Source organism: Linepithema humile, chromosome 7 (genome assembly GCF_040581485.1).
Source record: "Linepithema humile isolate Giens D197 chromosome 7, Lhum_UNIL_v1.0, whole genome shotgun sequence".
NCBI classification, from domain to species: domain Eukaryota; kingdom Metazoa; phylum Arthropoda; class Insecta; order Hymenoptera; family Formicidae; genus Linepithema; species Linepithema humile.
In genome coordinates this window covers 7271631-7298803 of record NC_090134.1, presented here as the reverse complement: position 1 = coordinate 7298803, position 27173 = coordinate 7271631, and the positions used below count along the sequence as shown (strand labels likewise).

At 46.8% G+C, this 27173-nt stretch overlaps 1 protein-coding gene across 1 annotated transcript in view; it reads left to right on the top strand.

Annotated features, from left to right (window-relative positions):
* The window catches only part of LOC105675774 (roundabout homolog 2-like), a 101059-nt gene that overhangs the window by 49716 nt on the left and 24170 nt on the right, over positions 1-27173 (top strand). The gene's annotated exons all lie outside the window — the stretch shown is intronic.

Sequence of the window (27173 nt, the reverse complement as noted above, 5' to 3'; positions counted from 1 at the left end):
CAGGTGGTGGCACGGGAGGGTAAAATAGGACGGTAAAATATTTTGTTGGGAGCGATGTAAACAACTCCATCGCGACTGCAACATATACAGTCTGCAGGAGCGAGATCAGTTCCCGGTTTGCATCCGTCGTGTGCGGGTTAACAGTCCTAACTCGATCCCGTACCTGTAAGCAATTGCTTTATTTCCGCTACGACCGTTATTACAGTGCGAATACATTCGATATATCACGGCGTGCAATCTTACTTGCACGATACCCGTTATTTCGAGCAATGTTCGCGGAAAATTTGCCACGGTGAAAAGGCACGCGGGACGCGTCGTGAGTTCGAGCGAACCCGGCGGTGAGCCGCGCTGAACTCCGGGGTTAATCCCGCGTTCGCAAACGGCCGCGGCCACAATGCGCCGCGAGGAGAAGGACGTAATCGTTCGGCACGAGGAGGAGGAAGAAGCGCAACCGACGCGCGGGTCGCGCCGGGGTGCATGCACGCCGCTAGGAGCGTTGCAATTGGAATCTCTCGCGGAACGGTCTTTAGGTGATACTAAAGTAGTATCCTCGTACGCTCGCGCGCGCGCCACAGACGATCTCGCCGGAACAATAACTGGACAAACCGCCGCCGTAGCCGCCGCCGCCGCCGTCGTCGTCGTCGTCGTCGTCGTCGTCGTCGCCGCTCACGGCTCGGTGAGCGTAATTTATATTCAAATGAGTATGCGCTGCATGCCGTCGCGCAGCCACGTCCGGGGTAGCGCTACAGCTTTCTCTTGCCTTTTGCAACGCCTCCGAGCATGGCGTCGAAGCGCTATCGATACCAGCTTTTATGGCACATGAGTCTCCGCGATATCGGCGGCTACGGAAAGAAGGGGGAAATTAGAGCGCCATGCGTACGTGTGCAAGTGCGACTGTATCTCGTGGGATAAGAGCCTTCTCGTAATTAATCGGCGTGTTTATCGCGCGACGTCCCGCGCTCGGGAAACATTCCGACGCTGCGCTATCGTTCAGGCGGAGTCCTACGCGCGAATCCTGAGAGCTAATTGCGTCGGGAATTGAGGTTCGAACGGACAACGTCCGATGCTCGAGGATGCGCCGCGTCGTTTCGTCCAGGTCATCGACGCATATCTGAATGCTGCTTCAAAACGAGTTTTATCGACGCGTTTATAATGTTTTTGCAATCCCAGTCTGTGATTAGCTCTTTGAATGCCCGAGTCGCTCCGGCAACGACCTTCGAGATTTCTTGCGGAAAGCGCCGGAGTCGTCGACAGCTACGCTCTTCTTTCGTATCACCGTCGCTTTATAGCCCTGCACTAAAGCGCGGGCTGAGAGATATTTATACTTAAAACGCTCGTTGACGGAACGCATCCGGTATTTTTCGCGCGAGAAACAGCGACAGGAATGCTACGGCACTCAAAGGACGAATCGTGAGACGGAAACGATCGGCGACCTGGGGGAAAAAAAAAGGTTACAGGCGTCAAATTCACCGAACGCAGTGTCCCGGTGAGGAAACTCTTGTGCAACATCGAGATAACAACATAATTGTTACGTTAAATAACGTTCGAGATTCTTGGAACGTTGGAGATTCTTGCGGAAAATGCCGTAGTCATCGACAGCGATGCTCTCCTTCGAGTTCACAGCGCGACGTTACTTTATAGCCCTGAGCTGACGAGAAGTTGAGAGATGTTTGTACTTAAAATGTTCGCCGTGCAAAACATGTTCGGCATTTTTCGCGCAACAAGAGTGCAAAACGGCAACAAGAGCGCAACGGCACTCAAAGGATTAATCACGATCGACGAGGGCGACCTGGAAAAGAGTTACCGGCGTCAAATTCACCGCGCGATGTTTTAGTACGGAAACTCCACCGTTACATTTAAATGACAACATAATTTACGCTAAATAATTGGCCTTGCAATAACGTCTCAATTAATAAATTATTACGCATTGCTATTATTATTATTATTATTATTATCATTATTGAAATTTCTTAATTATATGCTGCTGTCTGCAAATTATAACTTCGCAGCAAAGCGTTATGTAAAATTTAGCGTTTTCCATTCGATCGATGCTCGCCGCGAAAGCTGCGCGAGCAAAAGCGAGGAGACGAGAATCTCCTAACGGAGAGATGGCAATGCATATTTTAACGTTCAGAAAATTGTTTGCTTTCCGAAGTATTGATTCGACCGTAAGCTTTGCCAGCGAATTTAATCAGAACCAATGCATTTAGCGCGGCGCGTGTTTTCTCTTTCTCTCCGTGTTAGCGTCGCCCGATAACAATTACGCGTTACATCCGCGCGATCGCGCCGGTCTTCGCGTATAATATTTTCAGACGCGCGTAAAAAGCGTAAACTAAACGTCACATAAATCGCTGTACCTGGCGCTCTTTATGCAAACGCGCATCCCAATTTCACGTCGTCGTCCCGAGCGAGCGGTCATTGTCCCCCCTCGATTACGGATCCGGAACGAATAAGATCCCGTACGGGCGGCCGGCGGCGCAATTTTACGAGTCGCGTAGTTTCGCGTTGTAAAATCGCGATATTGTTACCCGTGACCCGTTGAAGGCAATCGTTGGAATGATAGAAAGTATCACTGTCGAATGATCGTTGACGTGGCCTACATTAATCGCGGAAATCGTACTCTCCAGAGGAGTGCGATTGCATCGCTTTGTAACACGATCGCGGAAACGAGTGCGCTTACCGAATTCAATGAATTCTTGCTACCGGCTACGTTCTCCGTATCTTTTCCACTTCCGGGAAGGCGCGCGCGATTTTTCGATCTCCGATCGATACGCACCGGCGGGAGATGGAATCTTCGATTTTTGCCGCGCGACGCAAGCGGCCGGCACACACACACACACACACACACACACACACACACACGCGTGTCATTATCCGAGACGCTTACCGTTGCATTATTCCGTAACGATATGCGCGCTGCTGGGCGAAAAAATTTCTGCAGACTACGCGTCGACCGGCGCGGAGCTTCGGGCCAAAAGGAGAGGAGGAGAACAAGAGGGTGGGAAAGAGAGACGCGCGGGGAGAAAGACAACGCGAGGATAGCCGGAGCCATTACCGGAGAGAGAAAAGGTGAAAAGGGGACGACGAGAGGCAAGAGTGGCCGCGCACGATGCGGAACACCGTGATTGCTAAATAATCGATGCCCGCGAGCAACCGTGTAAATGGAGCGAGATACACGATGCACGATGCACTGAATGCTCGCCTAAACTCTCTCGCGCATCTCTCGATCCCGGGCGGCGGGGAGGGAAGGAACACGGTGCTCGCAGCGATGAAGAAAGCGCTCGAATATCGCCGTGACAGCGCTCTCGGCCCGGTCATTCGCATTCGCCGTGTCCGTCGACGCCGTTAACTGTCGTTAACAGCCATCGACACGATGCTAAAAACCTTCAGGATCGCGTAAAAAGGCGTTTGAGAAAAGACGACGGTCTAGTTTTTACCTTCCTCTCCTCTTATCTCAATAATTTTACACAAGAATCGCAACAATTGCGAGATGAAGGAGTAATTTTCGTAGTACGGAAAAAAGTAGATTACAAAATCGATCGGAAGATTGCGCGGAACGAGAGAAGATTTGATCGTAGACGATATGGAAACGAGCGAATACCGCGCGGCCTCAAAGGCCCCGCGTCCGAGGGTTAAAGCTGTGTTATCATCGTCATCATTGTCGTTATCATCGTCATCATCATCATGGTCGTCGTCGTGCCTCGTTATTATATATAACGAAGCCGCCGTCGTACGGTTTGTGCCCGTTAGATCTCCCGCGCGGCCGTTGTCGCATAAATAATTCGCCTAAGCAGAGCCCGTATACCCGGGCATCGATAATGGTTGTTATTACCCTTACGCGGCATTCGGAGAGGATCCGAAATGATACTTCGGCGAGGTGGTATAAAATTCGATACCGGGAACCTCCTCCATCGTAACAAAGGACCGCCTACGATTCCCGCGCGGGAACGCGATACGGTCCGCTAACGCGGCCTTTTAAAAGCGCATAAAACCGCTGGAAGTGTCGGGAGTTCCCCGAATTTACCGCCCGCCACGGGATTCCGGTACGATTTCGATACGGAACGTACGTGAAGATTGAGAGACGCGAAAAGGGCCGGCGGGAAAGACGTCGCGCAGGGTCGGGTCGCATTTGTCACTCGTATCGGCTCGCCTTTCTCTCGCGCGCGCGTACGCGGCGAACACGTTCTCGCCGCGTGCGAACCGAAGACAGAGGTCTCATTCGCGTTCGTGGATAGATAGCCCGGTGGACCCTTTTTCCCTCGGATTTAAACGACGGCGGAAACTCGATAAACCGACGCGCCGAACGTGGCCACCCTACGGGGGGTCCGCCCGCCGCTCCGCCTCTTCTCTTCCCGGCTGCGGAAGTAGAATTTATATGCCGAGGGAAGGAAGTCGGAGTCGTTCGACCGGAAAATATCGATCGCGATTTTAGCTCGGATTGTCCGATTGACTCGACGGTCGGTGGAAAGGAAGCGGTTTTACATCGCGCTGCTACGCCGTTTTCTCTATTTCTCTCTCCCTTTTTCCTTCCTTCTCTCTCTCTCTCTCTTTCTCTCTCTCTTTCTCTCTCTCTCGTCCGTTTTCCGCGTGCCATTTAATTTTATGACCGGCGATGGGTGCTGCTGTCCCTCCTTGCTCCCTCTCGCCGGTCGATGAGAGTCGCCCGATCGAACGAAAGAGCATCGGCCGCGCGTGCGATGCTTCCTGTCGCTATTGTATCGATATCGATGCTGCATTTTTCATTAGACCGACGAGGTTCCATGGTATATGAACTTCCAATTTCTGTTCGTTCTCGGCTCATAGAACCTTTCTCTGTTATCGTTATTGTATTCCTTACATTATTATTTATATCTTTAGTAGCCATTGTCCATACATATTCATTGAGGAGGATAATTTAATTTTCTATTATACACTGTATGGCAAAAAAATCGATGCACTTCGATAAAATAATTCTAAATTTATGAAAATGGTTTTGTAAAATATTAATGTTATATTTTTTTCAAACAAATGGTCCTCCGGTATTGCGATATTGCTGTCGTTTTTCATTTTTTCAACATAACAAATGCAAAATTTCACTGGATGAGATGTGTCGATTTTTTTGTCAGTGTATTTTATATAAATTTACATTTTTACGTTGCACATAAATAAATTATTTTTTTCTCTTTTATTGCTTCGGCAGACACACCGCTTCCCCATAAAAATTGCTAATTGCATGATCGACCAATCATTTAATCGTATCAAAGCTCATAATTAATGAATAACCTTGAACTGTACATCGTGTTTAAGCACGAATAGCGCGCGCGCCGACCAGGGGTGAGGTGATCCTAAATGAAATTGCACAGGGGCGACAGAAACATAAATACACGACCGCGTCGGAAGGCCGCATCGTATCGCCGAAGTGTGAAAGCGCGCGCCCCACAATATCGAAGTGCGCCGATGTCGAGCACTTTTAGCGGGCGGGTCCAAACATCCTCGCAGGATGTATGAAATAATCGCGAGACCATGATACGCCCGCCGCCCTTAAACGCGGGAAACGCGCGGCAAACAAACTGCCCTGTAAGCGCATTTCGGTGTTACACACGCATGCACACATCACGAAGGGAACAGAGACGTCTCGCGTGCTCGCGTAAATTCACGGACCAGCGGTGTTCAGAAAAATGTTACTGCGTCGCGGACAGCGGCGACAGTTCTTTACGAGCTAATGCCGCGTATAGGACGAGTTAATTAATCTGATGGTCCAGCCAAATTCATGGCGCGCGGACCCATCGGCTGTCAGTGATCCAGAATGTTGGTACGTCCGCGTGATGTTTCGAAGGGGAGGGATAACCAGCGGAAGGGGGGGTCCAGCCAGGGGGAGAGCGGAGCGTGTGCGTGCTACAGGGTGTTCCGAACTCAATGAGTCATCCTTCATCTGTTGTTTTTCCGAGCAATTTAGAGTCGCTAAATTACATTGTATCGTTCACGCAGACTTTTCGTTTCAGGCATAAGTAATTATCTTCTTAGCGAATATGCCGACTGCAAGTTTGTGAAAGAAAATTTTACTTGAAACTACATGCGAAGTAAGCTTTCTGCGTGCCTTTGCTTGCATTTTTAAAATTCAATTTTCGAAGAATTATTCTCATTTATACTTTTGATTTTTTTTTGTCGAGAAAAAACCAACTCGAAATTCGTGGAAGAATTTTCTCACAGACAAAGGCTAGTTCTGGGTTGGTCCGGAACACCCTGTACAAGGGCTTGTTGCCGGCATCGCGTACGCATCGCATCCTCTCCGTGTCTCGTCCTCTGTGTGTTCGCCGGTGATATATGTGCACGAGTGCGTCGGAGGGCCACGCCTACCAACACCGCGGCCTAATTGAGTGATCGAGTGGCCTCACGGTGCGTGAACCCCACCAGCCAGATATCGCCTGTGTACACTGTTCCGGGAGCCCTGCGTACAAAAGGACTCTCCGTTAGTCTCAGGCACGGAGGGTCTGGGTGTGAATTGCCTCTGCCGCCTGATAACCGTAAGATCGTCGACAGACAGCTGCATTACAATTAGAAAGATTAGCGACCGATAGTTTTTATGTAACAGAACGGTTCGGATGGTGATATTTATTCAACTGATCAGACAGAGAAATGGATTTCGAGCGCTCGAGTGCACGGTAGTGACGACAGTTTTACAGCGGAAAACGATATTTAGAAATGGAAATCAGACTGAGTGAAGAAGTGCTGATACGGAGTCTCAAGTGGCGCTGTGAAGGTATCCGACACTACGCAGTGCGCACTACTATTCCGGGAACTCGGCACATAAAGGACTCCACCACTGCCATTGAGACTCGAGCAGCGCCTGGGTGCCAATTGCTTGTTCGTTGCCTAGCAGCTAAAAGACCGGCAAAGACAGCTGCGTTCCCACTTGAAAGATCGGCGGCCAATAATTTTATGCAAAAGAGGCTACTTTTTATTTCACCCGCATCTGGCACGGAGAAATGTGTACAATCTTATGCGCATGGAATAATTTGAACGGGGAAACTGAATTAAATAAAATAGAAAATCAACAACTTGCAAAAAATTACAAGGTTTTGAATTACAGCATGTTTAAAAAGAATGTGACCTGCATTTCTTCGATTAAGTTTATTTTAATAATTCTAAAAAAGACGACACATAGACATAAACATATGACGTAGATGAAAATGTAATCAGCAACTACATTAGTAAGTCATTCATTCGCCTAAGCATTACAATTTTATCTATAGAGTTCTTTTTTTAGATTTATCGAAATAAAATAATATAATTGAAGAAATGTCGGTCACATTTTCTTCGACATACTGTATTTTACACTAAATAACGTGTTCCCTTTTCTCCCGTTTGAGATTTAGTTTTTCCAGTTCTATATTTATGATACATGATTGAAAAGTTAGATACGTTTCGCTTCGTTTATCACCTCTCGCGTCTTATCAAAGCTTTAAACCGAAGCACTGCTATTAATAATGCTCGCGTCGTTCCATTTCACCGTAATTCACTCCATCAATATTTACAGAGAAAACGTGAGATCTGCCGACGGATCCTACATAGTGCTCCTAGCGAATAATTGATATGTTTTGAATGATAAAAAATGAAAGGTGTAAATATTCCAGCTTTTATCTGCTTTTAAAAAATCACAAACATTCTACTTTTTTTTTTTTTTTTACGTAGTTATATACGAATGAGTAGCTCTCCCGCTATATTAAACATTATAATGTTCCCGGAGTACCGACTCCGACGACGATGAGCAACTCTCGTCATCGCCTGTGAAGCGTACACCGACGCATTGTTCTCGGGCTCGTTGTCTTCCACGGCACACGTGGGCCGCGTTGCACCGACAGCGTGAATTAAGCGATCCTTGGGTCAGTAATTCGCCGCCGCGTCTCTTTTTCTCTCCCTCTCGCAGGATCATGGACTCGTGTAATATAGTCGCAGAGAGGAAAATTGAGTTAACCAGCCTCACAGTTAATCGACGCTGAAGCGCGGCTGTCTGCGTATCATCTCGCGTGCGCCGCCATTCAACGCAATCTTCATCATCCTCATAATTCAGCGGTAGGTTGATGACGATGAAACGTTGATTATTCTAGCAGAAGTTCTGCTGGATGAAATCGTACGTGGAATTATACGTTAGAAACACACATCACACACAGACAGAGAGAGAGAGAGAGACAAAGGGAGAGAGCGAACTCCATAAGATAAACTATATTTCAAAAACTAACAGCGGTGAATAGAGAGATGGAAAAAATATTTTTGCAAGCATCCTAAAATAAAAGTATTTCTGTCATATCGGTGACCCACGAGTGCTCGTATCACGGAAAATCCATTATTTTTGCGTTAGACGCGAACATGGATTCTAATACTGAAAACTAACCGAGAAATATATATAAAACCCGGCAATAAATATATCTACATCCGAAGTGAGGGGCTTTCGGAGAATAGGGGAATAAATGGATGGCCGAACAGTTGCAAGACGACACTTCGGTCGCATAGCGTGAATTCTCACGGATTAACGCGAGCATATGTCGAGAAGTATAGTCGGTCGCATTTGGTGGCGAAGTGAGAAATACGGCGGATGCCACGTCTGGCGTTCACCTTGAAACTTTCCGTAAAGTAACGATCCCGTCGACGGGTCTTTCGTGGAATCCTTGATGAGGCGATTATCCTACGTGATGACTGCGTGATACGCTCGGCGTAATCACGGCCGCGTCTCGTCGTCGTCGTAGTTGTCGCCACGGACGAGTTACAGATACGTGTCACGCAGAGAGACGCCGCGCGCGACGTCTGGTTAGCTTTGGTCTGGCCTGGTCTGGCCTCTTCGTGGAGTGTGAAGCGAACGAACATTGAACGCGATCGTTTATCGATCACGCGATGGGTGTTTATATTATGCGGACAGGCGTATTTATGAACGATCACGCAAAGGTGAAGACGTCTCGTGTTGACTTTTAGCACTAATTGAAGATAGCAGTAATCGTTTGTATTGCGAGTTCAGAAAATCCAAGTACTCGAGTACTACGCCGATCCGGCCGCGTTAAGTACCATGTAATGATAATATTTATTGATAATATTTTTTGAATCGTTATTTATTGGAAGTTTATTAGCGATTATGAATAATACAATCATCGCAGAGAATATTTATAAATTACTGATTGAGAAAAATTGCACAGAGCAAATAATATTTTTATATCTTGAAAAATTCCATTGTGGGATATTCAATGATTATATTTTTTAATTAAATTAAAATGCGATAAACGCGCGCGTTTTTATCTCGGCTTTCTATCGTGTTTATTATTAATCGCGTTTAAATAAAGAACTTTTATTTGCATATCGCTAATATAGGCAGCACAATTAACATCGACACGAGATAATAATCGGAATTCATATTTCACACGCATTTAACGGAGTAAATACGGATTTTCCGTCCGAGCGTGCGATTTTCGTTTTTATTTGGCTAATACGAGAATCGGGTAAATGTCAACGGGGGCCGACAATCGGACGGGGGCGACATTTAGCACTAAATACGCTGTGGGAATACGTGCGGGCAAAGTGTTCGAAGCGCGTCGCCGCGGGAAGGGACGGGTGGAAAAACGCGCGTTAATGGCGACACGACAGAAATCAATCCATCGCCGGCGCGATCACGTAGCGTGGGTCGATCGTATCTCATAATAGGAAGTCCGTGTTGCCCCGCTCCGCTAGAGCCCTCGTACCTGCTATTCTCTGACGAGAGGCAACCAGGCGGCCAGTAGAAAGAGTAAGAGAGGGCGAAAGGGAAGGAGAGAGAGAGAGAGCGGCAGATGAACAGAGAGAGGGAGTTTACGGTAGTCGTTTGTTTCTGCCCGAACCGGTCTTGCTTGGTGGATACTCGTCCCGGCAGCGTTATCGCGTGCTGACCTGGCTATGGAACCTGGCGTGCCATGGGGGAGAGAGGAATAGAGAAAGACAGAAAGAGAGAGAGAGAGAGCGCGTAATCGTAACAACAGCTTCTTCGGATAATCGATCGATTCGAGAGCGGAGAGCGAGCTTCCCGCCGCGTTTCCGCAAGACAGGGCGAAACGATACTAACCCCTGAGCGCGTGCGGCGCCAGGAAACAGGGGGATGAAAAGATCCGCCGGCGAGAGACAGAGGGAAAGGACGAGAGAGCGAGAGCCAAGGTTCCTTCCCTGCCTGCTTTTCCCTTCGATCCCTCCGACGGAGATCCCTCCTCGTCCTGAGGGGCTTCCCGCGGCCTCCATCAATAAACTTCAGCTACTTCGTTTGTCCCTCCCGCCGTTTTCCTCGCCGCCATTCCAACCCGCCTACCCTATTCTCTCTCTTTCTCATTCCGCGGAAATGGCACCGGCGGAAAACGTTTCGGGGGGAGGGGGGGGAGGGAGGAAAAAGATATTTTCCCGACAACATTCTCACTCCTTACTGCTCTCGGCCTCCGGGGTAATCCCCACAGGAGCGTGAAGTAGCTTCGGCACAAGGGGCGTTTCGCGGAAGGAACCAAGAATCCCGAAGGAGACGAGAAGGTCGAGATGACGGCGAGGGGCGTGAAGCGGCGCGGCGCGGCGCGGCGCGGACGGGGAATGAGTGCAAGGGTCGAATTACAATTCGGCGAATATGCGGTCGCGTCTCCTTTCTTAATATCCCTAACTTAATCCGCCGCGCCCGCGCGTTCGTTCGTCTAAGAGAACGTGGGCGTAAATTGATGTTGAAAACAGAGTTTCTCGGGACCCGCTCGCGCGCCTAGCTTACAGCCTGCTTTCGGCCGGATTCTTCATTTAGGATCCCCTCCGTCGTCCTCTCCCTCCCTCCCCCACCCCTCTGGAGATATTCGTAAAGGGATAATTCTTGTTCCACTCGAAGGAATTCCGTGTACGCATTAACCGTGCGTCGCGTGGGATATTCTATATGCGGCATGTGTTTGTTTTTTTTCCCGCTGTTTTTCCCTTTACGTCTCGCGGACTAAAAAGTTATTCCGGTGAAAGCTTTCACGTATGGACAAATATTCTACATGGCTGTGTAAATTTGCCCAGCCCGCTTCTACCTTCGTTAATTTATGCGATGTGTGTACAGCGCGTCGGGTGCGAGATACTGTATTTATGTTATATAGCGAGCGCGTATTCGGCGAATGCGAACCGGATGATTTTTTAGTCGGAAATTTAATCGTCATCGCTCGCCGTATATTTTAATGTTTAGCATTGTTTGAAATTAATTAATTAACAACGAGCCGTCCGTTCGTACTTTTTATAGTACCTAAAATTAATTTTAATACAGCATAATACGGCTCTAATATTCATATCCTTAAGTAACATTGTAAATAATTCAGAGCTAAGTTGTTCCTACGAAATTATAATAATCCATGTTCGCGAGCATCGATATGAATAATTTCGCCCGCCAGTCATAACTATGATAATCACCTCATTCCACGTTGTAACTTCCGTCAGTTATCTTCGCGCGGGTAACTCGCGTCAGTTTTCCAGAGGTGTCGGGCGGGGGGCGGGGGGGAAGGGGGGCAGAGAGGTGGAGTTGCAGATACAAATTGCCGCTTCCTTTCATGCGAGTCTACGTACGTCAAGACAGGAATCGCGGAGCTCCGCTCCGAGCCGGCCGAATGGTACCGATAAACGAATAAACGCCAAGATTCAAGATATCCGGCTGCGCGCCGGTATATTTCTCGCCGCCGCCGCCGGCGGCGGCGCACGGTGAATCTAGATAGGGGAGCGAGAGGTAAACGGAAGACTCCGGGGCCCGGAGAAAACTATCGAGATCTAGAAGACTGATTATCCGACGCATTTCTTCCGAGAGCGTGCGAGCCCGCCCGGCCGAGCGCTTTATTCGCGTCGATCGCGTCGGCCCCGAGGTCTTTCAATTATTTCCTTTTCCCTTTTTTTTCCCTCTTGTTTTCGAAAACAGCCCGATCGACTACCACCCCGATAAAAATTGCTACGGTCCTTTTCTTCCCGCGCACGCGTGTGTTTCGACCCCATTTTTCCCGTCTCGCTTGAGATGCGAACGATAATATTGCAAGTTTTTCTATTTCTTCTCATCGTCAAATAGAGATCTAATTAAATATGCGTGCTTAAGGCCGAATATCGGTACTCTGGAAACCGTAAATGAGTGGAATCTCGGCGAGATATGTTGGAATCATATATAATTAAAAATTCATAACTTAAAATTAATCTTGTCCACGTATATGAAACACTTGGTTCGTTTGTAAAATTCAAGCAATTATTGCGAATTATCGCTAATCTCTCCTCCTTCGCCATTAACGAACCGGCAATTTTCGCGATCGCTTTCATTACATTTGAACGTTAAATTTCTCTGAGCACGTGATTAGATATCTCTAATCTGCTAATGTCCCTTCTTCGTTCTTCAAGGCTCTTTCATCATCCCGCGCCGCACATAAGGGGTCATTCTTTGATCGCTCCCGCACTCTCCTTCGAGAAGTGCGGCGAAATAATCATTATAGCCGTCGGTGAGGGATGATAGCGCGCGGCAAGAGTAACGACGCGAGAGAGACAGTGATAAGGAGAGAGACGTGAGAAACGAGCGATGTGCCATATGGTCCACCGCTCGCGCGGTTGCGTGTTTCTTGGCGCGCAAAGCGGAACCCGCGAGCGCACTAATAAGTCAGGAACCTGTACCGGTAACGAGCGTGCCAGGCGTTATACATGAACCTGCTCACATCTAGACAGAGAAAGAGAGGGTGGGACAAAGAGAGGGAAACTTCGATCCCGGGGCTTTAGCGTTTGTAAATTACGCCGGTGAAATCCCGATTTTACGAGGCCCCGGGTAGATTAGATTCTCTTTCGCTAAATCGAGCCACCGCGGAATCACTTTTTGAAGAGACATTCTCTAGCGTTCGTATCTGCGCTCGCACCTAAATTTTCTCCGCCGGAATACCGAAACGAATTTTGGAGTCACTCGGAGCGCCTCGACCGAAAATTTTACGGCGGAGTTAATTAAAGAGGCAATCCGCCTGGGAAATTAAAAGGTTATCGGACGTACGGCCGCAAATGTAAAGAGATAACGCCCGCCGCTTAATTTTAATTATACCGAAATAACGCGCGCACACTTGGCGAGAGTTTCAAATTGATAAAACTGGCGGATGTATTGTTTTCGCGCAAGATGATACGATCGAAATATTTTATTGCAAAAACATTTCGTACGAATCGCGCGGCGGGGGCGCGCGTTTGCATATATCGGGAATAACTAAATAATTTCAAATAATAAAACGTCAGATAAAAATCTGGTGATTTGTTAGCGTACGATCTAGGCGGCGCGCTCTCGCCAGATTATCCCCAAATTTCGCACTAAATCGAGCTACGAGATTTACAGCATCGATTTATTTTCATACCAAATACGAGTCCTCGTCAAATGGAGATTTACTAAAACCGGCGACGCGGAAATAGCACATCCTTTAAATAGAATTTCAGCCGGAATCGCCGGGGATATTTACTACATACGATTTCATTAAGCCGTGAGAGAACATTAAATCCAGATTCCGCTTTATGCACGATGCAGCAACAACACACATTTGTCGCGCTTAATCCTTAACAGTATAGTAAGCGGTTTATAATAATGTACGTTCACGGTTCGAGGAGCTAAACCGATTTGTCAATAGTTCCAAGTATTCTCGATTTTTGCCGGAACGTAATTTGCATCCCACGGACAGACAGATCTCCGCAAATTGAATCGACGCGAATCGAACTCGGCAAACAAGCGGGTAAATCAGCGATCGAGACGACTCGACGACGACGACGACGACGAAGTGATTTCGTACGAATTAAGGTCTCGGCCGCACCGAGTGCAGGGGGGCGGCAAAGGCGCGTGTTTCGAGTAAAGCAGCCCGGAGATAAAGTGCCGGACGACAGTTTGATCGCGAGACAGCTGTTCGCGCTCCCGGCGCTCTTCACACACAAAATTAGAAGACACTCTCTCTCGTTCCCGACGTCGTTGTCGTCGTCGTCGTCGTCGTCGTCGCCGTCGTGCGTAGAGATCACACGGCACGAAGACGCTCTCCCCGCGAACGCGTACGTGAGCTCTCACGAGACAAGTCCGAGAGCGAGTGAGAACGTTGCAGCTGTCTCTCGGAAGAAGGGCTATCGTTGTCTATTAGCCGGCGTCGAGGCGGGGCGTGCGGGAACCCGGGCGGATGAGAGTCGCTCGCGCCGGGCACGTCGTGCTGCTATTTATACCAAATCCGTGGGCATACCGGATCGGTGGCCGCGCGAGGCAGCGCGCGCTCGCTTGTAAAGATAGAAAGAGAGGAAGAGAGAAAGCTCGTTGTCGCGCCGTTTACCAAAAAGCTACGAGAGGAGAGGCTGCGTCCGGCGTGGAGCACGGCATCTCCGGCACTCGGAGATTGCCATTTTCACTCTCAGTGAGATGAATTCTGTGTATTCCACGGCGAGATTGGTCTCGGCGGCGGCAGACCATAGCGATTTTTCATGTTTTTATTTATCTCTATGTAGTAATTTAATTTATCATCAAATATATGAGGAGCCAAGAATACAAAAGTGACATTTTCAAACATTTTTCGAAATTGCGTTAGACATATATCCTTGCACATTTTGCAAGTTACAAGAAGCAGGATTATAAAAATTAAATTAAATTAAATAAATTGTGAGTATATTAAAAATATTCAGTTAGTTTCAGCGGAATTTTTTTGCTGTAATTTCTCGTTTGTACTATAAAAGTTACAAAACGCGGAAAATATCAGCTAAACACATCTCGGTCTCTCATATGTTTTCTAATTTGCTTTTACGGCGATCGTAAATTGCGTTTTTCTTGGAAAAAAAACTAGCTAGCCACCCGGACTGATCTTATAGAGTTGAAGCTTAAACACATTGGCTTCGGTGGTTTTTATGGATATCTGAGTCTCTGTAGCCAAGCACAATATCCACGTTTATTTCCATCTCCCAGTCTTTAATCTTTCCTTTAATCTTTTCATAAATCATCCTCGGCTTTAGTTCTTTTTCAATTTTACTATAGTTTTCCTATCCGATTTTTAATATCTGATACGGTTTGATATTTCTCTTTTTTCGTTATATACTTTTTAAAATATACAATTTTGTACATCGACGCGCTTATTTTACCTCGACACAGCAATACACGATTTTATATCAATACACGGCATCGATACGTATAACTCTGTATAGATATGAAATAATGTACGATTTTAAATCGATATCAAAAACGATACACGATATTGCGCATCAATCGTATGCGTTGCTGTAACGCCGAAATGCAGCTCTCGCGTGATTTCGCTACGTTACGGCGTAAAATTTGCGCCGAGGAAAAATTCGCGCCCGTTCGAAAATGGAAGCCCGCTATTTTCCTGGAGAGAGAGACCATTCCGTGTATTTCCCTCGCGAATATTGCTGGGGCTATGGCACGAACGGCATGCATACGTACTCTTTGGCGGAACGGCGACGAAATTCCGCAGCGCTTTTGCGCGCAAATGCGACGTTTTATTACGAACGGCGACGCGCGCGCGAAGTATAGAGCCGAAACGACCAAGTGCATCTATTTTTTGTCCTCGTCAACGTTTCTTCTTCGTGTTTTCCCCTTCCAATCCCCTCGGCGGTCGTCCTTTACGAGGTAGAGACGTCCCGATGCATTAGTCTCGTACAACTGTTTAGTCTCTACTCGTAAAAAGAATTGTGCGGTCGGAAGAGAACTTTTCGAAGGGAGAGCACGACGTTCGTATCGAGGTGCACACCGACGAAAATAAAAAAAATGAGAAAGAGAGAAAAGCGAGAAAGAGGGAGAGAGAGAGAGAGAGAGAGTATGCTGTCGGAGCGAGGCAGCTCTATTTCCGTCGACAGGATACCGAAACGTAAACGAACCCCGCATCTGCCCCCATCAACGGCGACGGCGGCGGGCCCTTTACGAAGACCCCGAGACGCGGATTGCCGCGTGTTTATGTTCGCGCCACGAATTTCGCCGCGACGCCCGGCGTCCCAACAAGGAAACGCACGTCCAACGCGGAGCACCCTCTTTTACTCTCTGCGCCCCTCTTTTTTTTCTGTCTCACCGATTTTCATGAACTTCGGATATGCCGCGTTAGAGCAGTCGGAAAGAGAGACGACCCCGTGTTTTTTGACGCGTGCCCTAAAGCGAGTTTGCGGCGATTCAAAAACAGTCCCGCAAAACTAACCCAATCCTATTTCGTTACGCGCCACTATTTTCGCGAAATTGTAAGAAATATAAATAAAAAGTTGTTTCAAACGAGTTTCGTGTTTTCGAAAAACTGTCTACGTTGTTTAATTTTGAATGAAACCGTCCATGCGCGCGGAGTTTTGTTGTTGAAAAAACACAAATGTTTTATTACAAATCTGTGTTATAAAACATCAGTGGATGGAAAGAGCTGAACATCTGATAAATATAATAAGTGATGTCTTGATAATAATAAGGTATCATTAATCGGTCGGTCGAAAGTAATTTGGATAAAATAATTTTAGATCTGCGATTCGGCTTTACAAATGTCTGGCTGCATTTAAGTTGTCAATTTTCTTGAATCAATGCTTCTCGTCTGATATTATTATCATTTCTTTATCTTCTCGTCGATATATAAAATTTTACTTCATGGAAAAGCTTTGAACGTCGATTTTTTTATTTATTAAATTTTTTTGATAAACTTTATATGTACGTATTTATCATGGCGAAATGGCGTTAAGTAATGGCCGCGGCATTCGCGTTCGCGCACGATGATAACGCACTTCATCGAGTCGCGGTATACACTCCAATAAAACAATGCTCGCACGGCTCGATTACTGGGGAAGATTAAATAAATGACCGGACGGGAACAATCGCGCGTCACATTGATGAAAAGTCCACTCAGTCGACCGACCGAACCGACAGGGCTATTTCTAAATCCCAGCCAGTCGGCCAGCCGGCCGACCGGCCGCCGGCCAGCCACCGCGGAGACGAGAGAAAGTTTTCATTATCGTCGAACACAAGCGAGCAACTATCCGCACTCTTGACTTCTCTCGGCGCCGCGCACGACGGCGCTCTCGCGCGTATCATCGCCAGTCGTGTGAAAAGCACGATCGATTAACCCCTCGAGCGCACTCGCTTGGATCGCTTTTTGCTAGCTTCGAGTGGAGTTTTAACGCGGCGGAATCGTCGGGAAATCTTGGCGAAGCGACACCGCGGGAATTGTCCGGAGAGTTTGTTGCATTCACGCGATCAAGGAAGCGATACGAATGAAGTTGCGTAGTTTTAAGTATTCTCATATGAGGTTACTTTACGTTCTGGAAAAAGAGCCTTTCGGCGTCGATTAAATGTCGAGGAGAGTAGCTCGTAAACTTTAATTTTCGCTCCCGCGAGAAAATGAGCAGCTATTACTTCTTTTGTTAGAAGTTAAATGAAAGAAATGAGGGGCTACGGTTTTCTCAAATTTCCGATTCGGTCCGGATTCCGTTAGACAAATGAACGATGGAGTGTTTTCCCTCGGTCGGGTTTGTTAACTCCGCGCAAACAAGCTGATGACCTACTAATGACAGCTGAATCGATCTTCGAAAAATTGCACTTTATTGCGAGCGACGGCCATAACAACGCGATTAACAACAACTGCGAGACCCGGTGAGTCACGCCGACATTATTAACGTATGTCAGACGCGTCCCGCTTCATGACGCTTTATCGCGCCACGATAATAACGGCACAAATACGAGAGTGAGATAATGCGGACAACCACGCACAAAGCGGTTTATTGCCAGCCGCGAGTCGCGGCATTTGAAAATAAAAGAAAGTGCGGTAAACCTGGAACTTCGCGTATACATCAGGGAACATCGCCTTTCAATACGCATTTGAACAGAATGCTTCGATTCTCATACACTTCTGTTTGCGGATATTTTAAAATAGTGATAGTACGAATTGCAAAGCCCATAGAACTCTGCAAATTCCGCTTTTGAAAAGAGAATTGTTGAAAAATAATATTTATCCTCTTCTGAGTTTCCATTTCAAAAGTTTTCGATTGAGCATGAAGCAAACTCAATGCTTTTATTGCTATCTATGTATACTTTGAAGCAACAAAAATAATAACACGAATGTAAGGCTTCCGTAAATTTGCCAATTTTATTTTTTTCAGAGAAAATTGCGGAAAAAATCATGCTTTTCATACTCTCGTGAATAAAGCAAGTTTACAACTTTTACTGCTGCCTATAAATGCTTTGAAACAAAAAAAAAAAATAATAATACGAATTTAAAACTCGCGTAAATTTACTAGTTTTATTTTTTTGAAAAAGAATGATTGAAAAATCATGCTTGGTATTTCGTATAAATAAAGCAAAAGTTCAATGCATTTACTATTATCTTCAAATATTTTAAAACAGAAAAGAGAATAGTACGATAAAAGACTTGTGTGAATTTACTAATTTATTTTTTTAAATGGAATTGAAAAATCATGTTTGGTATTTCATGAATGAAACAAGTCCAATGCATTTACTATTATATTAAATACTTTAAAACAGAAAAAAGAATAGCACGTAGTTGTAATTGTGAAAAGACTTGTGTATATTTACTAATCAATTTTATGTTTTGAAAGGAAATTATTGAAAAATCACACTTGGTCCTTCGTAAGAGTTTCTGCGTTATGATTGTCGGATTCGAGTGCATCGTTCGCAGCGCGAACTCACGGGTCAACGCGTTTACCCTCGAATACCATGGGGAGAGGGGCGAGTCTGTCAGGACCGCGGCGAAATAGACGTACGCACTTTTACGGAACCGCATTCCCGGCGCGGTGCAGCCGCCGGGACGCCGCCGTTGCCGTCGTCGCGGATGGCAATAAATTTGCGCACTCGCGACCTTGCTCAACTTAAGCCGACTTTAACGGAGAGCGACCCGTAGTAGGAATAGAAACTCCGCTCGGCGGGATTTGGCGAGATTCCAGCCGCGTTTTCCCGCGGCACGTTATTGTCCCCGGGGAAAATGGGTCGGCTATAATTGCGCGCTTTTCCCACCGTGCTTTTCGCGCTCGCTCGATATCGCATCTTCAAGCGAAAGCCCCCCCACCCTCCCGTACGTAAAACTTATCGCCGTCCGAGTTTCTGGCTCCGGAAGAGCGGCCTAATCCTAAGGAGACACTCCGCATATCTCGTCCTGTTTCGGTGAAACGGGAAACTTCGCATACCGCGAGAGATGTGCTTTATCAATTATCATATATTTAACTGTTAAATGTTCCATTGTGATCTATTATCGCGCCCTTTTCAGTATTCAAACCACGAAAGGTATTTTTTAACGACAAAATTGTTCAAGACTATGTGGTTTAAAATAAACTAAAGTCTTCCGGCTAGTTGTAATTAAATCGCGATTTGGATTTTGCGAGCGCGCGCACGGAAATGAACTAAGACATATTTTTCCACGGTCGCCGCATCGCGGAAATTGTATTCATCAGTTTGAAATCCCGGTCGAAAACATTTCGGGTGGCCTAGACAAACGGTATTGCGCCGGGCTGTTGACAATCCCGCTACTCTCTGCGCGAAAGCATCGCGCTGGTCTGCTCGCGTAAATACGATGGCTCTTGTAAAAAGCCGAGCGTGCGAATCCGCGAAACAAAACAACACCGCGATACAATTTCCCGTTCATCTCGTGGCTGCGGGAAACGCATTTTTCCGTGCGCGCGCGCCCGGGGAAAATAATTTTTCACGTATCTCGCGATAAACGCGAGCGCATCGGGCGTTGGGTATCTGTCGTTTAATCACATTGCCGGCGCGGCCAGATTTACCAGCCGCGGCAACGCGCGATTTTAATCCTCGTGTCACACGGTTGGCGTAGCGCGATGACCGAGGGACGACTTATAAGGGCTTGGATTCGGGCTCGTAACGCCGATGGGTCGACGTGGTCCACGGCCATTAAAAAATGTCTCCATTTAAGCGAACACGTAAACGCACCCTCTACCCTCCGGCGTATCTGACCTAAGTCCCTTTCAAGTTTATGGCGGTCATTAAGGATACACCAGAGTTTGGAAATCGGACCGGATACGCTTCGCGGCGCTATTAAACATTTCGGTTGACAGAAAGAGATTATCTGAAATGTGAAGGAATTCTTTAACAGATTCTTCGCTGAGATAACGTTGGTCGGTGAAAAGGCTGAGAATGGTGAAAATGTTAATCGTCTCGGGAAAATATTGATGCCTCGTTTAACACAGTCTGTTATTTGGAATTATAAACACGCGCTGAAATTAATAAAAGCATTTTTTTTATCTTTCTACAAAAATAAAAAAAATGTGGAAACATGGTAATATTTCGTTTTCATTCATAAATAGAAAACTGTATTTTGTTACGGAAATGATCGTTAAATTTTAAACACTCTTCCTCGAAATGTTATTTAAAAAAATCATACATGTGCTGTAGCGCATTTTCCGAAAGATTCATGGAACATTTTGTATGAAATTCACAGAAAGCATATTTGATAGAATCCAGACAGAGCAAACTCGAAAACGAGAGCCATCGAAAGGATCTGTCTGTAAAATATCTTTCGCCGTCTGTGACGCCCTATATAACATGACGCTGTGTCATATCCGACAGACGAGAGAGAGAGAGAAAGAGAGAGATACGGCCCCGGCGGATCGAGCGGACCGACTGCTAGCGTGCATCCATTCCGGCGCATATTCCGGAATCCCCGCGAGAGACGCGAGTAGCGGTGTGTGCCCGCTTACTCCGACCGACACGTTGAAAATGCAAAACCGCGCGGCCCCGCGGCGAAATGCGCGCCGCGTTGTGCAGATAATGACCAGCGAACGGATGTGTGTGTGCGCGCGCGCGCACGCGCGGATATAAATCGAGAAGGAAGATAAATCCAGATTCGATAGCCTTCCGGTGGAGAGCTTATAACGCGCTCGTGTGCACAGGTAGGCAGGCAGGCAAGCAGGCAAGCAGGCGCTCACTCTCGCCTACAGGGCTGTCCGCCTTTTGCCTCCTCCTCGATCGAGGCCCGTATACGGACCTCTGCGTGCGTATATATATATACGTGTAGTAGCCGCGATGCAGCGAGCGGAGAGGAGAGCAGAGGAAAGAGAGAGAGAGAAAGAGAAAGAGAGAGAAAGAGAGAGAGACCGTGAACGGCGCGCAGCACGCGGTCGGGCTGACCGGGAAGAAACTCTCCGCGGGCATTTGCATTGAATACTCTCTTACCTTTCTTGCTCGCCTACCTTCGGCGGCGGGATAGGCAGGCTGCAGCCGCGCGCCGCGCACCGCCGCGCAGCCTCCTTGTACCATTGTACTTATTTATGCACTTTAATTATATCGAATATGGTACGCACGTTGCTCTCGCGAACGGCTCTCGGGAGAACGACCGTGCTCGCTCGGTAGCGCGGGCGCGTTCGCGGTCTCGTATGCACGTACTCTCGGATGCCCCCGGGTGGAATGCACACTCATGATGCTACGGCGGTGGGCGCATTCACGCTGATGCACCGGAGAAGAGCGCGCTCGATTCTTTCTCGCGGCGTCGCTGCGCACCATTGAACAGTCCTCTCGATGAAGTGTACGTATATGCATAGCGGTATCTATACATATGTACCTCTTTAACCTTCGCCCGCTTCTCCAAGTCTATTCCGGAAGCATATCTATTGAATTAAATTGTCCTACAAACGTGCGCAAGTTTCATAATATTCATATTTTGAGATAGAAAAAAGCTTTCAGAAAAATTGATGGAATTAAATTGTTCTATATATCGGACGGTTTTTAACGGACGGTAACGGACGGTAAAAATATAAAATGTGGACGCCAAGCGCGGTAAAATATTAATAAATTAAGATCGTCGCCTCCTCTCAATTATATATATATAAATCTCAATTTCATCTCGATTTAAAGATCTCAGTTTAGTGTATTTTATATCGCATCCATATTGGCGTTCACATTCTATATTTTTAGTTATTATTCGCTGAAAACCACCGGAATGATAACACGAATCTATTGACGCGATATTTTTTAGTGAAAAATACAACAGGAACGACGAATAAATGCTGACTAAACATTTATCAATCTCGGTTTTCAAGCTCAATTAATGGAGCTAGTAAACCGCTTTTTATTAGACTTGTGGATATTTTCATAACTGGACAGTGTGATTTTTAGTAGGTAAAACGCGAATATCTTTCCTTTTAATGCGTGTAAACAAATATGAGCCGCTCGATTGTTGCGGCGGTGAACATCGTCGAAGGGAGACGATAAATATCGTTTATGCGAGTACTCAAAGCGGACTATTCTTCGCGCACGACGGTGGTCGGGACGCGGAGAAAATTTACGAGACGGCGCGGTATGCACGCTTGTGTGCACGTATATGTATACATGCGTATATAGACCGGAAAAGCTTTTTCCGCGACGCATAGTAACGACGATGATTCGCGTAAGAAATAAACGGCGTTACGCGTGCGCGCACTCATGCGCTCTCATCTCTCGCACAAGCGCTGGTCATCCCGGGAAATTTTTCAGCTCGCACAGCTGCTCTACGGGGTAACTTCGTTTACAACAACTACGCTCCGCCGTAATAATGGCTGCTCTGTGAGAGACTGAGAAATGCTCTCTAATATAAATTTTCATGCTGAAATATGCTTGCGCTTAAATTATTAAAAAAGCTCGCTTTGTTCTTTTATATCGCTGACGGGACGAAGAAAATTTCAGAATTTAACTGTGTAAAACTTATCGTGTTTTATAGTTAAAAATTTACAACCATTCCTTCGCCGAGCTCTGACTTGTGTTCGCGAAATAAGCTTTGATTCGAGTGCCGGCGAGCGCGCATACATAAAAGTGAGATACGAATGAGAACCAGCGGCGATATACTCGAGGAGAAACGTTTTAGCAAGAAACGTTAAAATTTCACGCTCCGGAGTTCGCACTCATAACGCTTCGGACACGTGCGAGCGGATTTTTCAATTAACCCCATTCGCCGGGAATCAAATCCCCCCCCCCTCCGAGCAAATCCTTCGGTTAAATAAAGGCCAGGAATTGAACCCGAATAGCGTAATAGTCGGTGTGCGATCCGTTAGTCGCAGATCCTTCTCCGACCGCTAACGATGGGTTTCATACGAGCCCGGGCACGCTCGGCGGGTTGGCCCACTAATGATTTCAAACAAACGTTGCGCGCGAGCGCCCGGCGGGCGCAAGCGAGACCATCGAAAGCTGTTTCCTCGCTAATTGGCGGATTTGATCTCCGGCGGATCGATCCTTAAAGTGCGCTCCGGCTATTCCTCTTGTTTTATTTTCTTCATTTAATTTCCGCGAGCACCAAGTGCGCGAAAGGAATCGTTATTCGAAGATTTCTCCTCGAAAGTTCGCGGCTGAACGCCGATTCCCGATGGAAGATACAATGCGGGTAACGTAAATTGAAATCGCTGAACCGGAAAGGGTCAAGAGCCCGAAGTCACAAAAGTTCGTTCCTGCTTGGCTGGATAACGCGATAGCCGCGTATCGCCGTATACATTCCGGGCAGTTGCGTGAAAATACAGCTGAGATTCTTTATCGGGGAAATAAACGAACACGATACCATGATCGATAGAGAATAAGTTGCTTGTTGTATCAACGGCACGCTACGGCCTAAACATACATCTCTAACCGGGCCAAAATGTTGCGACATGAGTGATTAACCCTTTCATCGCGGTGGGCGTGCGGTGCGTTGACGTTGATTTGCGGAAGGGGCTGCACATATACAGGGCCGGCTGGAATTAAAAGTTGTGCGTAATTCTACGTTAAAGAGAACTTTAAGTAGAATTTACGTACCACCATTTTTACAACAAAGTTGTGTGCTACTGAAAGCTTTATTTAAAATCTCCCCGACTACGAACATTTCTCATCTAGCCTGTATTGTAACAAAAAAAATCAACTTTAATCTTTTAAAAGCTTCTGCAAAGCTGATAACTAAATAATGAGCGGAATATTGAAAAAAAATAATAAAGAATAGCCGAAAAAAATGAGCGCAGTAGCAATATTTAATTGTACACGTATTATATCAAAAGATTTATTTTAATGTCAAAAATCAAAGCAGATAATAAACGGATTTAAGCAATCCAAAAAATTTACAATATACATCGAAAAGGATAAAATAGTAACTTTTAGTCGTTCAGTGCGATTCGTCGATAGAAGAAACAAAAAATTGATAGATCAGCAAAAGCTTGTGGACGCGCCGGATCGTCCGGAATCCTTCCGTTATCCCGACGAACGCTTTATTCTCTCGTCGTTACATTCCCGTCATTTGCTACGCGACGTACCGTCCAAGCGATATCTGACTCGGCTCTGTCTCTCTCTTTCGCTCTCTCTCTCTTTATCTCTCTCTCTCTCTCTCTCTCTCTCTCTTCCTTTCTCTAACCCTCTCGCTTTCTCTTCCTCCGGTATTCTCCCTTTCGATCCTCCAAACTGGTCAAGTGCCGCGCATTCTAGCAAGCAAGGGAGTACAAGCGTTCCTAGATGGTTCTCGGTCCGCACCCGTATACCGACGAGGGTTGCACGCTCCTCCGTGTCTCCCCCGCCCCCTTGTCGCGCGCAGATGGTTACGCTCGTACATGCCTGGACGTCTAGCTGGCGTCGTCACCGTCCTCCTCTCGTCGTCGTTACGTATACAGGGTGTAAGTAAAACGTACCGCAAGTTGCGCGGTGAAACTTCGCAAGAAGGTAGCGCGTGGGACAAACAAAAAAAAAAAAAAAAGGGAACGGGAGAAGTTTGCGTAAACATGACTCCGCAAATACCTGCTCTTCAAGTTACCCCTCGACGTGCCGAGATATATCGATTGTCGCAGAAGTAGCGTTCAACTTGCCGGGAACGAGATAGTGTACTGCAATGTGTAATGTTAATTAATACTTTATTATTATTACATACATCTGCATTTGCGAATCGAAAAGTTTTTTGGAGAGCGCATGTAATTTTCCAATGAAAAGATTTTTCTTTGACAAATTGAAAAGTTACTAAAAGTGCGGAAAGGTATGATGATTACATGTGTTGTTTGATGAAAAAAAAATTGATTCAACTCGAGAAAATAATTCTGGGTTCGTGAAAGCTTTAAGAAATATTAGTCTGTGGCATTTGAGACACAGATTCTCTTAAATAAGTACTTCTTGTACTTTGCTATCGCTTTTTTATCTTCTCATTAACGTAGCGGATGCAAATTTTTACTGAACGTAGAAGCTTCCTTTGAGACCGTCAATTTTTTTTTTTTTATCAAACATTGTATAAAAATGTGCTATTATTTTAGTTTGATTCAACTTCAGCTTTATTCTTTAATAACAACTTTCCAGGAACTTCTCGACTCACCTCCGTATTACGTTATTATTAACTTAAATTAGCATGGTTGTTACACAGAGTTACATTTTTAAGTGTTACATCACAGCGGAGCTCTCTTCGCATTTAAAATTTGCATTACAAACGCGACTTCCCAACGAAGGATCACTTCGCGAGGTGTTCAAGCGTGATGATTACGTCGACGTTGCGAGATAAGCAGACCACTTGCCGTCTCATATATCTGTAAAAAAAACTTTTCCCATTCTTCAAGCGCAATGTGTGCAGCCGTGGATTTCGCTTACACCCCATATGTATATCGCACGTGCGCGCTCGCTCGCTCGCTCGCAAAAAACGTGCATGACGCTCTCATTAGTAGGTCCATAGTGTACGTAGAACAACGAGACACAGGAGGGAAGGAAGAGCCCTTCAATTCTTTTGCTCCAAATCCAACATCTGTTAATTGGAGGTCGTTTGCCTACGCACTACCACTCTCCTCTCATTCCCTTTCGTTGCAAGAGCTACCAAGTACCGCCCGCTGTCTCATTACCGCGGAGGATAAGGCTCGACCGCTTATCCCTTTGGACGAGTAGTTAAGAAACAGCGGGACAGCACGGTGATGTCGGAAAGCTAGAGAGAACGAGAGAGAACGAGAGAGGAGTAAAACGACAGGTTAAAGCGGCGGAGAATAACGACGCTACGCGGCTCGTTTTCTCCGGGATATCGCTTTTTGAGGAATCGAAACAGCCTTGCAAGCACCATTTATTAACCTTTTTCCGCGAGAGATCGATAAAGAATTTTTACGTATTTCGTAAAGTGGCTGTTATATCCGAATAACGTTTTAATGTGTAAAGCGTCATATATCAAATCCTAATAGCGCTTATCGGCGGCAGGAGCTTCCCTTAATTTTCGAGCGAATTTTCGTCCAACAAAAGCACTTGGAAAATCGCCTCGAAGCGCGATCTTCCGTTAAAAATTGGTTAGGGAACGATTCAAGTATAAAGCTCTTCGCTCGTAACAACCTGCTCTACGAGAGATTTTACGTCGGAAGTACCGTGCAGTTCTAGCCGAGGATTCGTCGTTAGGGTTGTTGATAACTTTTCACCGAGAAACGATGAGCCTCGTTACGCGCAGCTGATGCGACACGCTATATAGCGGAGCATAATATCGTGTCTCGCGCGCGCCCGGGAATTAAAGGAGGGGGGGGGGGGTCGACGACGAAAGTCGGACGAGACCCTCAAGTTTAACGAAATAAGAGAGGCCGGTTACGATCGAGCTTTACGAGCTTTAAAGCACCGAATGCTCGTCCCCGTCGGGGGATAACCTATCGCGCTTACCCGCTCACAGTTTTCCCCCCGTCGCGTAAACGTCGTTATTACGGAAACGTGAATCGCGTCCCAAGACGACGACGCAGCCGCCGCCGCCGCCGCCGCCCTCGCGCACGCCGGTGCCTACTTGTACCTAATTGGACTGGAAGCACGTAAACTTGGATTAGATTTCGCCGTGGCAACTCACTCGCCCCACCAACTGCCGGCAACTAGCGTCTTTAACTTCCGCCCTCGCTCGCGGAGAAGAGAAGGAGAGACAGTACGTGGAAACGCAGGATTCCGCCGGCGGCGAAGTCATCGTGCCGGAAAGACTTTAGCGAAAAGCGGAGGAGCTTTAGGTGCTATTAGCGCGATATCTCGAGCCCGCCATTCAGGCTCGATTACGAGGGAGAGGGTGAAGAGAGAAGAGGGAGAGAGAAAGTGCGACTGACGTCCGTTCGAACGCTTGCTCGCTAACGTCGACGAATGGCCAACTAAGTAATTGCCCGGCTGGAATTATCCTGCGAACGAGGGACCGAAAGCGGCAACGCGGCGGACGTTGATGAGTGCGATTGCCGATATCGCGAACGGAGACGCGCGTATCTCGGGCCAATTGGACCAGTTAGAGCGTGTAAGAGGGAAGCCGCTGTGCGAGATGAGTCATCCTTCCGTTGCG